At 31.6% G+C, this 14,939-nt stretch overlaps 1 pseudogene; it reads right to left on the minus strand.

The window, feature by feature from the left end:
* Nucleotides 1–4,826: 4,826 nt before the first annotated feature.
* On the minus strand, nt 4,827–13,922 carry LOC145131757 (protein FAR1-RELATED SEQUENCE 5-like; annotated as a pseudogene).
* Between the last annotated feature and the right edge of the window lie 1,017 nt (nt 13,923–14,939).

Consider the following 14,939-nt stretch of genomic DNA (forward strand, 5'->3'; position numbering starts at 1 on the left):
TAGATACCCCTATATAAAACTACGTCGTTTTGCTTATTTTGCTTAGTGGATTGATTTTCTAGAAAAAAAAATTACGTTTCCTTATTCTCTGGTAAAATCGAAACTCAATTCCTTCTTAGATTTGTTGTTTGCATGATCGTCTGCATCTTGCTTCACATAATGATTTCAAATGGAAAAACAATTTCTTTCTCCGAAAAAAAAACGATATAACAAATCGGAATTCACAGAAATCAGTTCATCCTCTACATATCTGCTTCCATGATCGCCTGTTTCCTGCTTCACATAACGATTTCAAAAAAAAAAGACAATTTCAAAGAAAAAAACGACTTCTTTCATAGAAAAAACGACATAACAAATGGGAATTCACAGGATGAAGTTTCAATTCACAGAAATCGGCTACTGCATGCCCTGCTTTTTTAGGTAATTGATGTCTTAATTTTTACTTAAAATTTAGAACCAACAAAGATTCTTTGCATGCAGTTGATGACATGTGTCAAGAAACATATTTACTTAGAACATATATAGGTGATTTCTTATTCCTTTTTATGAAATTAAAGGTGCACGCCAAGTGTTCGATGAAATGGTTGAGCGAAATTGTTGTTCTATGTAATTAAATTGACAAGAAACTACAAATCAAGGATTTATATAATCGTATTTGATTTTATTTTAAACGATTTCAATTTTGAATTCTGATTTTAGATAATGATATTGTTTTTGAATTGATTTGAAATGGTTAGGAACTACAAATCAGGGAATGTTGTGACAGACACCTATACCAATGTTATGTGTGAAAATATTGACAAAAAGTTAGACTTTTTAGGGTAGTCAGGTATCTCTTTTTCAATTACAATCTTTATGATATCATTATTTCACTTTATTCATTTCTTATATCAAGTGTTGACACATTTTTGTCTCCAAGCATGTTTCTGGTTTGAATTTCTCTATTACTATAGCTTTAAGACTAGGAGATCGTTTGCGTTCAGAAACCTCTTAAGTTTGAAATATGGAAAAATGTCGTTATGCTGATGTTTAATCTTTACTGGAGTATATTTGTATTCAATTTAAACAAATGATATAATCTTACTTTTAGATTCTTCCCAAAATAGCATCTTATTTTCAATTAACACCGTTCTTTATTAGGTTTGGGAGATTTAGTTGACGTCTGATTCGTGCAGGGGAAGATTGTGGATGTTTATCAGATGATCTTGGTGTAAGTACTACATCTTTTAGGGTCTGATTGGAGACTTGGACAGTTTCACCCTAGAGATTGTTGATTTGCTTTTTAGTAATTGTTGCATTTGCTTTACTATTTGGTTGCTGGGATTTTTTAAGGGCCTTAACTTTTTCTGCTTTCTTGGTTGGTGGACCTTGGGTTGTGGTTTTGTTGGTTGTTTCTGGTTGCTGATGAGGTTGATTGGTACAGGGGATGGGAAGGATTGCGGTATTAGGAAATGGTTGAACCATTGGATGTGGATTTGTTGAATTTTTTTAGTATTTTTCTCTTTATTTGGATTGTAGTTTTTTGAACTTTGTATTCTTTTTTATTTATTAATAAAGTTTGCGGAGGCTTGAATCTCTTTTGAAAAAAAAACACCGTTCTATTTTGGGTTAAAAGTGAAAGTTAGATGCTATTTCTGCTCATAAATCTAATATGTTGCAAATGACAAGTATGATCGTACATCTGTTAAAAGTATAAGTACATTGCTCATTTTGATAAAAAAAGAAAAAAAAGGATAAGTACATTGCTATACAACAACCCAAACATTTCTAGAGTGTCTATAATTCTTTCAATTCATCCATTCTTCAAGTATTCCTACTAAATCTCCAACAAAAAAACCTTGTGCATTCTTCTAGCAACTTTTCAAACTTTCCCCTGACCGTAAAAAAATTTCAAAAAATTAGTACAAAATGATAAGCATTTGATAAATTCGATGTCCTATCAAACATCTTCACAAGTTCAGAATCAATTGTATATAAAAAGATTGAATGATCAGGTATTTGATAAATTTGATGTCCTATCAAACGTCACTGTTATTAAAGAAATTGTAGAAATACTACAAATCAATGAATGATCGATATTATAGGTATGACCTGCTCTGGAATATGATGTTGTAGTATCACAGTAAGATTCTGGTTTATTTCAAAGTTTTAAAGTAAGTATATAAACTGCAATTACCATATTACCCTTTTGAGTAGGCTTGCCTTTGGGTCAAGAAATATTCTTGGGGTTCTTACACAAAAGAAAAACAAAAGAAAAAGAAAAAAAATAATGTAACTAGGAATCAAATGAGTGATATTAAAATCATGTCGTGAATAATTTTGGAATATTATTACATCAATTTGCAATCTGCTCTAATACCATTTCGTTTAAGGTGAATGTCAAAACGAAATCTTGAAAAGCACCAAATGTCACTTGTATCAATCTACCTTTTGCCTCATTTTTTTTGTCAAAACAAAATTTTGAAGTAAATATCTACCTACCTCCATCCCCATAAAAGTACAAAACTGTTATCCCTAAGTATGAATGGTCACTGTGACAAGATTGGTAGCCTACAAGGCTATGGTTATATTCAGCAAGAGCTCTTGTTGTATATGCCACAACATCATGACACTGATATGTGCCAACTGTTTTTATAGGATAGGAGCTGATCGGTGGAGCCAATGAGATTATGAGCATACATCTCAAAGGCCATCTGGTCCTTATGCTAGGCTCTAATTAAGCTGGCATTTTCTCTAGCCATGCCATATATTATTTTGACATAAATGCCCTCTTCAAGTCGTCATCGTTATCATTGACTTGACACAAGAAAAGCAAACAATCATGAAATTAGTCTAGAAATAAACCTGCATATTGACACAAAAGTTCACTAAGGCATTTAATCAAACACCTGGTGTACAATCCCAAAAACATCTCAATTTATAGAAATCACCACATAAATATCGATCAAACATCTCAATGTAATGAAATTAATAAAAAAGTTAGAATCAATCTAATTTAATTTCATCTGATACGCAACTAGAACCAATTGAATAAGATAAAATCGAATAACGCCCCATTTTATCACGTGATTAACGTGAAAAAATTAAGAAAATAGGATGATAAGAAAAACCTCGAATGGAAATACAATGAATCTTTGTGACTTGGAAAGAATCGAAGGACTCACCGCAATCGAAGAACTCACGGAAATCACCCATCTTGGTAATAATAGTGGAAGAGAGCTATATCATGATCGAATCTGTCTTTCTGAGTTCTCTAATTTGATAGATGCAAAAGGTATGGAAGAAAATAATGCTCAGTTAACTTAAAACGACGTCGGATGACTATTTGGGTACCTACATATGCATACCTTTATATTCACTTTTCCAATATATATATATATATATATATATATATATATATATATATATATATATATATATATATATGGGAAAAGTGAATATACCCTTAAGGGTATATAAGATTAGGTACCCAATGCTTAAAACTACGTAGTTTTGATTACTGTTTCAATTTTTCTGAAAAAAAAAAAAACAAATTCGTTCAAATATTTACTACGTTTCCTTAATCTAATGATCACGTCGACAATTTTCTTAATTCGAATCAGTGCATGATCATCGTTGTCAAGAAATCGCATGTTCAAGAACTACCGAATCACTATATTTTACCGCGATGGACCATTGATGCTAGGTACAAACTGGGTAGTGCTAGTATTGAACTCAGAGAATTAAATAATGAAAATGGAGTTAGTGCCTACACATTATTTTGTGTCCGTTCAAATTTTACTAAACTAATTGAACAAGCAAGGGACTCCCCTTCGGAGATACAAAAACTTAATACAATATTGATAAGTCTTTTAGATGAACAAGCAAATCGAAAAAAATCTACGTCCTTGGAAAATGCATCTCAAAGTTCTTGTATGGGAGTTCCGCAAGTAGATATGATGCCACAGTTATCTATCCGTGATCCTCTTGGTCCAACTACTACAAAAGGGCGTCCAAAACTTGCAAGTAGAATAAAGTCTTCTTTAGAAGCCCCTAAAAAACGAACATGCTCTTACTGTCAAGGATTGGGTCATTATGCTACTAGTTGTTCAAAAAGAAAGGTAATTATAATAATAATTTAATTTTCATGATTGAGAACTCTAATGATTATATTAACAAGTTTTTATTTTTTTCATGTATCAGGTGGATGAATCGTTGCAAAAGACATAATGATGAGATGTGTTGTTTCTGTGGGCAAAAGAAAAACTAGATGCTTCATGAGGGTATTTTATGAAAAAAGCGGAAATATGATGGTATTTTGTGAAAAAAACGGAAGTATGATGGTATGTTTGTGAAAAAAAATGGAGGTATGAGGGTATTTTGTGAAAAAAAAAACAAAAGTATGAGGATATTTGGGGTTAAAAATGAAAGTAGGTTGTCATTTTGGGTTCAAAACAAAACTTTTCTGTAATTTTGGGTGAAAATGAAAAAAAGCTGTCATTTTGGGTTCAAAACGAAACTTTTCTGCAATTCTATGTTAAAAATGAAAGTAGGCTGTCATTTTGGTTAATGCTGTGTTAATCTACGTATAAATTTGATGGTTTTTAAAATTATGGGACGATTTTGCCCCTGTCCCAAAGATGGTAATCCTCAAGAACTTAAGGATATGGAAGTTCAACTCACTTAAACAATACGACCAAAAGCGAAGAATCTCAATTGCTAATTTTGATTAAAAATGATAAGTATAAGTACATTTCTCACTTTGGAAAAAAAAAAGGGTAAGTACACTATCAGACAACAATCGCATCTACAATTCTAGAGTTTTTTTTTGTTAAGATCATTTGATCTCAAATCTTTTGGGCTCTTAATATGTCATTATGTCCTTCATTATGCAAAAATGATTTCCAGATCATGGAACCTGCAACAAGGGTATTTCAGTCATTAGTTAATAAGCTTGTGTAGAAGTGTAGATGACTAGGAGGGTATTTCGGTAACCTACAACTAGACTTCTTTTTTGTGTTGGAAGTGTCCACAACATCATTGTTGGATGGAAGAGCCATGACAGATGCACTCACCCTACAACAAAAAATAATATATATCATAAATCATAAACCATAACCTTATTAACAAGTAAAAAATCTTTCATTTTGATCGTCTCATTCATACAGTTTATTAGGTCCATAAAAGGAAATAAACTTTATGTATACAAAAAATTACACACATCATTACCATTTTCAATTTCTTAAAAAAATTGGAATGAAGCTTTCAATGGTCAAGGATCTTCAAGTCTTCCTTTGCATTGGGTATTTGTGACTCCATTAGATGTGCAACAATTGGGGCACTAAGCTTTCAAAGGTCAAGGATCTTCAAGGTGAACTTGTTATTGCTACATAACAAGTGAGGTAATCACCAAACCCTAATTTATATGTCAATTTCGAAATTGTGTATGCTAGTCTTAGGGTTATTGCTTTGGAGTTTGTATTTGCATGTTCAATAGAGAAAAACTTAGATCCAAAGCTTTAGGGTTGCATGAGCACATAGGATTGTAGATATGCTCAAAAACCATCAAATACATGTGTAAGTGCATATGCCGCATCACCTCCTTAAGAAGATGTAGAACCTTTTATAGCAATGTCATTCAATACTACACAAGATGGACCAAACAATCTCATCAAATTGCATATTGATTTGAAATGAGAACTCCACCTAGTATCTCCAGACCTCTATAGTGTTTGTATTTGATTTATGCCTTTTTCCACTCTCAATTTCTCCAGACTTAGTTAAATGAGAAATTTCAACAATTTGAACATTTTGCAATTGATCATCACGTTTGGAAGAAGAAGATATGGCATTAACTACAAATTTTAAGGTCTTAAAGAAGCTATGCCTATCAGTCACATCTATAAACGCTGCAACTAGAGCCAATTGTAGTTGGTGGGCAAACAATGTATATAATAAGCGTGCGAACATTCCTTTAATAATAAAGCTTACAACCCACCCATTCCATTTTGCACGCATGTTACTAGCCCCATCATATCCTTGACCCCGAATATCTTGAACACTAAGTTTATGATAAGATAAAGAACATAATATCTCATTTTTCAATGTCAATGATGTTGTATCTTTAACATAAATTAAGTTCAAAAATCTTTCTTTGACATGCCCATCTTGGTCGACAAATCTCATAACAATAGGCATTTTCTCTTTCTTAGATTCATCTTGAGACTCGTCAACTATTAAACAAAATTTTGACATCCCGATTTCATCACGAATTGCTTTTTGTACATTTGTAGCTAAAACATGCAATATTTCTTTTTGGATATCTGGTGATGTGTAGTTTGCATTTTGAGGAGCATTTTCTAACAAAACATCAACATCAGTCTTGTTATAAGAAGCAAGGAACTTTATTAATTCAAGGAAATTCCCTTGATTTCTTGAGTTAGGTCGTTCATCATGACCTCTTAAAGCACATCCCTGAAACATGAGTCATTTAATGGCTTCAATAGAAACTTTAAGGCGTAGTCTATTGTCCATAACATGTTGAGTCGTTTGCTTCTCTATCATATTCTCTATGTGACATAACTGCTTTTTTTAGATCTTCATAGCATCTAAAAGAAAAATTATGTGTTGAGGCTGGAGTCATACCTTCATGTACGATGAAAGCACAGTCTTTACCACAATTTACCTTTTTCCATTTATTAAACCTTGATACGGTAAATGTATTTGAAACGACTTTTCCAATAGTTTTTTTTATTGAAAATGAAGCAAGGGAAACAAAATGCAACATCTTTTCCTTAGAATATTCCAACCACCAAAATTTCTTGAACCAAGCTTGTTGAAAATTGTGCATAGATCCTCTATGACCACTAGGACTGAATTGATACTTTGATTTTTGAAGTTGGTATGGTCCAAGTTTAATATATAATTGTCTAATCCCATCACGCTGGTTACTTTGATAGCTTAAGATTGAAGGTCGTTTTCCTGGATCACGAATAAAAGAATCTGACATCTCATTTTTTTTCATGTTTAGTATTATTAGGCTCTTCAATGTTACTATTCCTATCAAGTTGTGGGTGTGTATTATGAACATCTTCTTCAATATTATCACTAACCGGATGCAATTGTGGGTCACACACATCCTCTGTTCGTTTGAAAAAAGAACCGATGGTTCTTTTCTTGTTCATAATTTACCCTTTAAATTTATAATTATAATAAACCAAATTATAAAACATAAGATAAATTATTAATTACAAATAAAAATAAATAAAATATACAATAAAAAATAAAATTTACCTTCTTAATTAAATAACTGAAATCGCTTGATGTAAAAGTGTGTTGCCGAAAAACATATTGTTACTTGAAATGTAACCTCTTCGATGAATAACAGTAACACACTCTCTTAAACCCATGATAAAAGTATCGAATAACAAACCTTTTTTTTAAGCAAAAGGGGGTATTTTGCTATGGGTATCACTTAATATTTGTTACTTGAAATGTAACCTCTTCGATGAATAACTGAAATCGCTCATTATATTATTTGTATACTAGGTGTAAGACCCATGTATTACATGAGTTCATTTTAAAGAAAAAAAATGAAATTCTAAATATTTGAGAAGTTTGAATTTATAAGAAAAAAATAGGAAAATATTAAACTATTAAAATTTAATTATTTGCTTTTCTTTTAAATTAAACAAATAATTTAGATAAATATACAAATGAAACTAATGAAACTTTAATTTAGAAAATTTGAAATTAGAAGGAAGTCAATTAATAAAATTGGTATGTATTTATTATTACATTTAAATATTATGTGGAAATTTATAAAATAAAAAAAACCACAAAATGTCATGTGGAAAAAATTAAATGAAAATAACCACAAAATGACATGTGGCTAAATCAATGCGAGTGTGACATGTGACAAAAAGTTATTTACTTATTAGGGAGGATTAATTATTTGTTTTTCTTTTAATTTAAACAAATAATTTAGATAAATAAACAAAGTAAACTAATGAAACTTTAATTTAGAAAATTTGAAATTAGAAGTAAGTCAATTAATGAAATTAATATATATTTATTATTACATTTATTGCAATAATTACATTTAAATATTATGTGGAAATTAATAAAATGAAAAAAACAACAAAATGTCATGTGGAAAAGAATTAAATGAAAATAACCATAAAATGACATGTGACTAAATCAATATGAGAATCAATGTGAGTGTGACATGTGACAAATTTTTTATTTATTTATTAGGCCATGGCACTCTTTTCAATGGCAAGGATAGCTTTCGTCGTTTTTTGACTAAAGACATTCAATTTCGATCATTACTCCAGATTCCGTCCGGGCTAGTTCGCAAAACCTAGACTCCCATGGCTCGCTTGGAAAACGCTCGTACGTTGCTAACCTCTTATTCTCCTCCTACCCTTGAACTCTTCTTGAATCGAGGAGTTAAAGCTCAGCTAGGGTTGTTCCTCTCTCCGATGGATGAGCGGAGAATAGCATTCTGATATGATTTCTTAAGAAAACCTCAGTGGGACATGCCCCAACCATAACCCAAGCGGGCCCAATGAGAAGAGACCCGCCCTCCCACTCTCTCTCATTTATTCAGCGAATGTGATTTTATTAATTATTTCAAATAAATCCCAACCCCCCCCCCCCCAATGATATTATTGATAAGAAAAGCCCAATGATAAAATATTAGCCCACATCCGTTAATTGATTTTGTTAATTTTATATCATATATCATTCTTAATAAGCCTTTTAGTTTTCATAATAATTTCAAAACTACCTTTTACTTTTTTTAAATTCATCTTCTTATTTATTTTTTATACAAACTTAATGTTTTAAATATATACTAAATTTGAAAATATATACTAAACACTAGAATACATTAAATTATCAAAGCAACACGTTGACAAGATATCAAAGAACCTTTTTTTAATATCTTTTTAAATGATTATGAAATGTTTTAGTTTTAGTTTTAGTGCATTGCTTATTTTGTTTAGAATTTATATCATATGTCTTTGTAAATTAGCAAAACATATATAAACGCTATTTTTTGATAAAAGATTAACAGCTATTGAATGACAAATAAAATAATTATGTGTTAAATTGCAACTTCAATTACCGTAAGAGTATATATATATATATATATATATATATATATATATATATATATATATATATATATATATATATATATATATATATATATATATGGAAAAGTGAATATACCCTCAAGGGTATATAAGATAGGTACCCCAAATATCTAAAACTATGTCGTTTGATAAGGAGTGTGAGTTTCTCGGTACCTGATTCTCTCTTTATTTTTGTGAGGCCTTCATAGCTAACATGTATTTCTTGATTCTTTCCCAAAAATTGAATCTTTCTTACTTTATATAACTAATTCCAGAACATCGAGTTCCTGATTAATCCTAAGAACAGGTTTTTCATTTTATTTCTCAGGTTCAAAGAGGGACTTTTCGTGATCATCCCCCATCGACAACCATGGTTACTTTGTATCATCCCTAACTTCCATCGCTCTTGGGTTATGGAGTAGAAATTACATGAAATGATTAATCAAAGGGGAAAGTGGTATCATAGCTTTATCTGTCGAAGAGCTAAAGATAAGTGGATTTGATAAAAACAGTCAATGTTATACGTTTGAATAATTGACTGGATGGTATCGTGACTTCTGGAACAATCCTGCAGAATTCAAAAAAGCGTTATGGCTTAATTCATTAGGTCTAATTTGGGTGAAATTGGTGTTTTGATAGAGGGGAATTGTAAATGTTTAACTTGCACCCACCAGGTGTTTGATATAATGCCAACAAGAAGAATGAGGCATGCATTTTGGAGACCTTATAGGGGTATTTTTGTCTTTCATTTTTATTTCTTTCAATGTTTATCAGAAGTCATTTTCTTCTGTTGTTGCTGCTATCATTCATAAAAAAGCAAACAATATTGGAGTACATGGATCAAGAACTCAAAAGCTACATAGAAAAAACAAAGCAACAATTTAAGTGAAGTTGAATGTCTAATGATCTAACTTCTTCAAGGATTATATTTTGAAGAAAAAGCTTTTATTCAGTAAGTGTTGTATTATTTTAGATGAAAGGATGGGAAAGGATACTGATCAACTTTACAAAAATGAAAGCCAAAAGGATGATATCGAGTTGCCATTTCTTAATCTCAAAAATAGCGAAAGCTACACATAATTTTTCATTTGATAATAAGCTTGGAGAAGACGGCTATGGACCAGTTTACAAGGTTAGCTGTTTATTTGACCAATTGCATAATATTTCATTTAATACTTCTAATTTTTTTCACATATATACAACAACTCGGGGTGTTCTTCCGGATGGAAAAGAAGTGGATGTAAAACAATTAGTCCAGACAACTATATGTGGTTATCTATTTTTGACTTTATGGGATAAGCAAAAAATATTGTCCGTAATTAATTGGGTTGGGTTGTAAGAACGAAATTTACGTATTCGTTTTTTATTGAAAGACCAAATTGCCGTTATAAACTTGTTGAAAATTTTCGTTCCAATTTTTTTAAGAAATTGAAAATGGTAACGATGTGTGTAATTTTTTGTATACATAAAGTTTATTTCCTTTTATGGACCTAATAAACTGTATGAATGAGACGATCAAAATGAAAGATTTTTTACTTGTTAATAAGGTTATGGTTTATGATTTATGATATATATTATTTTTTGTTGTAGGGTGAGTGCATCTGTCATGGCTCTTCCATCCAACAATGATGTTGTGGACACTTCCAACACAAAAAAGAAGTCTAGTTGTAGGTTACCGAAATACCCTCCTAGTCATCTACACTTCTACACAAGCTTATTAACTAATGACTGAAATACCCTTGTTGCAGGTTCCATGATCTGGAAATCATTTTTGCATAATGAAGGACATAATGACATATTAAGAGCCCAAAAGATTTGAGATCAAATGATCTTAACAAAAAAAACTCTAGAATTGTAGATGCGATTGTTGTCTGATAGTGTACTTACCCTTTTTTTTTCCAAAGTGAGAAATGTACTTATACTTATCATTTTTAATCAAAATTAGCAATTGAGATTCTTCGCTTTTGGTCGTATTGTTTAAGTGAGTTGAACTTCCATATCCTTAAGTTCTTGAGGAATACCATCTTTGGGACAGGGGCAAAATCGTCCCATAATTTTAAAAACCATCAAATTTATACGTAGATTAACACAACATTAACCAAAATGACAGCCTACTTTCATTTTTAACATAGAATTGCAGAAAAGTTTCGTTTTGAACCCAAAATGACAGCTTTTTTTCATTTTCACCCAAAATTACAGAAAAGTTTTGTTTTGAACCCAAAATGACAACCTACTTTCATTTTTAACCCCAAATATCCTCATACTTTTGTTTTTTTTCACAAAATACCCTCATACCTCCATTTTTTTTCACAAACATACCATCATACTTCCGTTTTTTTCACAAAATACCATCATATTTCCGCTTTTTTCATAAAATACCCTCATGAAGCATCTAGTTTTTCTTTTGCCCACAGAAACAACACATCTCATCATTATGTCTTTTGCAACGATTCATCCGCCTGATACATGAAAAAAATAAAAACTTGTTAATATAATCATTAGAGTTCTCAATCATGAAAATTAAATTATTATTATAATTATCTTTCTTTTTGAACAACTAGTAGCATAATGACCCAATCCTTGACAGTAAGAGCATGTTCGTTTTTTAGGGGCTTCTAAAGAAGACTTTATTCTACTTGCAAGTTTTGGACGCCCTTTTGTAGTAGTTGGACCAAGAGGATCACGGATAGATAACTGTGGCATCATATCTACTTGCGGAACTCCCATACAAGAACTTTGAGATGCATTTTCCAAGGACGTAGATTTTTTTCGATTTGCTTGTTCATCTAAAAGACTTATCAATATTGTATTAAGTTTTTGTATCTCCGAAGGGGAGTCCCTTGCTTGTTCAATTAGTTTAGTAAAATTTGAACGGACACAAAATAATGTGTAGGCACTAACTCCATTTTCATTATTTAATTCTCTGAGTTCAATACTAGCACTACCCAGTTTGTACCTAGCATCAATGGTCCATCGCGGTAAAATATAGTGATTCGGTAGTTCTTGAACATGCTTCTTCTTCATCACATATAAGCTATGCTTGCATAAAATCCCATTTGTCTCATACATAGAACACGAACATGTGACGCTGACTTGATTTAAAGAGCGAAAGATAACAATACGCCAATATTTATTATCAACATCCAATTGCCCAACTCTATATGTGCTTTCTTCTGTAGTTTTTGTTATAGTCTCGTGAGTCAAATTGGTAATAGCTTCACTCCATTCTTTTTTGAAAGTATCAAACATCTTCCTAGTATAAAATTGACCCGCTTTTGCTTCGATTGGATGCACTGAAGAAAGAACTGGTCTCGAGTTCATAGTCTTGAAGTCTTCATCTTCTTCGGCAGCCCTTCGTGACTCAACTGCTTTGTCGTATTGTACAACGAATTCATTCAACATGGTCCTCGAGTTAACAAATCCATCAAAAAAGGAATTGATACTCTCACTTCGTCCAGTTGTGGTCATACCAGCAAAGAAAATATCCTTCAAGAAGGGTTTAGCCCAATGTATACGTTGGTTATACATATCACTAAGCCACCAATTGCTTTCTAGTTCATACTTAATACGCATATCTTCCCATGTTGCTTCAAATTGTTCAATGGTGTCACTATTTACCCATTGTCTGTGAGTCTCTTGAAAATCACTGTAACGGGAAACATACGATCGAAGGTGCTCAGTTTCATGCTTCCTGATATGCCATAAACAAAAGCGATGTCGGGTATTTGGAAACACTTTTTTTATTGCATTGCCCATAGCTTTGTCTTGATCGGTAATAATTGCCTTCGGATACTTGTCAAACATACATTTGAGGAACTGTTCAAATAACCATTCAAATGTCTCTTCCTTTTCGTTTTCAAGCAATGCTCCACCAAATAGTATAGATTGTCCATGATGATTCACCCCAGTAAAGGGAGCAAAAGGCATCTTGAATTTGTTAGTCATATAAGTGACATCAAACACAACAACATCTCTGAATTTTGTATAGGCATCTCTTGATCTACCATCTGCCCAAAAGATATTTCTAGGATACCCGTCATCAAACAAATCCACGACAAAATACTGGTCACTGTCCACTAATGTTTTATCTTGAAAATGTTTTATAAGTCCATAAAACTCCTTTCCTCTATGTTGTTTTCAATGCTCAGATAAAACATCGGCACATTGCTTTGAAGTTACATCAGCTACATTTGAGGTTTTCATTGTATTAACAGCCTTTTTAATTTGAGAAGGTTTCAACCCTGCTTGACCAAATTGCACCATAAGAGATTTACCTTCTATTGAACGGTGGAAATTGCTATGAGATCGATGCTTTATCACCTTCGTAGGTGTCATGGTCAAGTCATGATTGTGTGTGTCATTAAACAAGTCCACCAACCATTTTCCATCCTCCTGTCTTGTTATTCGAAGCTTTGCTTGACATCCGGTTCTAACATCTCTACGACGTTTTTTCTCATTTTCACTTGAAGCATCTTTGTCCATCCTTTTGAAGCCTTCTTTGTTACATACATATATCTTCCGAAAGGGCTCATTTGTTTTAGGATTTTTAATTGTGTCATCTCTACGTATACCAAAGCCATGCAAAAATGAATAATCATTATAAAATGTATAGGCATCATCGGGCGTATCAAAAACCTTTCCCAATATCCTTTCATCATTAACATCATCTTCGTCAAATTCAATGTTCACACCGATACTATTTATTTTTTCACTTTCATATGTTGCATCCACATAATCACTTGTGTCAATATCTCCGGTTATATATGGTTCTATAGCTTGATTTGTTGCCTCGGCTTCACTCATTATTGCCTACAATAGACAACAACGCATATTGAAACATTATACGTAAAAATTATATTAACAACCAACAATGAAAAACTAAAACAAAAATAAAATACATTGGATATTTTATCTTTTCAGAAAAATCGTTAACCCGCAATGTCTACCTCTAGAAACAACAATGTCAATAATAAAATCAGAAAAACTTCAAAAAATAAGTTTCAGAAAAAAATTACTTGGTACTGTTTGATCGAATTCAAATTCCTGAATTAAAACTTTTTAGTTTTTCCGTTAATTGTGATTGGTGGAATATAGCAAGTTAACTACAACACCTATAACCCAATTTCATGAATTGCAACTTCTTTTTTATTGAGATTTAGAAGAATATTAATAGGTATTCGATAATAAACTTGATAAACTTATAAATTGAGGAATTGACCAACCTGTTAGACAAGACGAAATCCACTTTGCTGTTGTGAATTGCAGTTTTTTTTTTACGGTGAAGGGTTTTTTTTTAATGTGAATAACGATTAGTGTTAATTCCGATCTTTGATTGCAATCGATTTTGCTGTTGTGAGAAAGTTGTATGATCAACGCATCCAACTTCGACAACTCAAAGGTTTTTTTTATTTGATTTATCGGTATTAAGTAGTCGTCTTGTGATTGCATGAAATCACCGATTTTTTTTCTTTTTCTGTGAATTGGTGAAGTCGATAGCTATCATTCGAAAAAGAAGGAGTAACCTGAGTTGGATTTCACCAAGAATAAGGAAACGTAGATTATTTTTAAGGAAATTATTTTTTTTTTTTTTCAGAAAATTAAATTATTTCAATAACATTTATTCTCTTTTTTATTTTTTTGTTAAAAGTTGTACTTAATTCGTTCTCCTACATGGAATCATGATTTTTGTGAATCAAGCTTTTTGTTTTGACCTTTAATTTTTGATTTATTTAAAATCATTTATGTGAATCACGATTTCTTTGAAGCAGCCGATCATTGAAGCAGGAAATCATGGAGAAATTAAGTTTCCCTGAACAAAAT

Source organism: Lactuca virosa, chromosome 8, assembly GCF_052849685.1.
Source record: "Lactuca virosa cultivar CGN04683 chromosome 8, Lactuca_virosa_CGN04683_v6, whole genome shotgun sequence".
Taxonomy (NCBI): domain Eukaryota; kingdom Viridiplantae; phylum Streptophyta; class Magnoliopsida; order Asterales; family Asteraceae; genus Lactuca; species Lactuca virosa.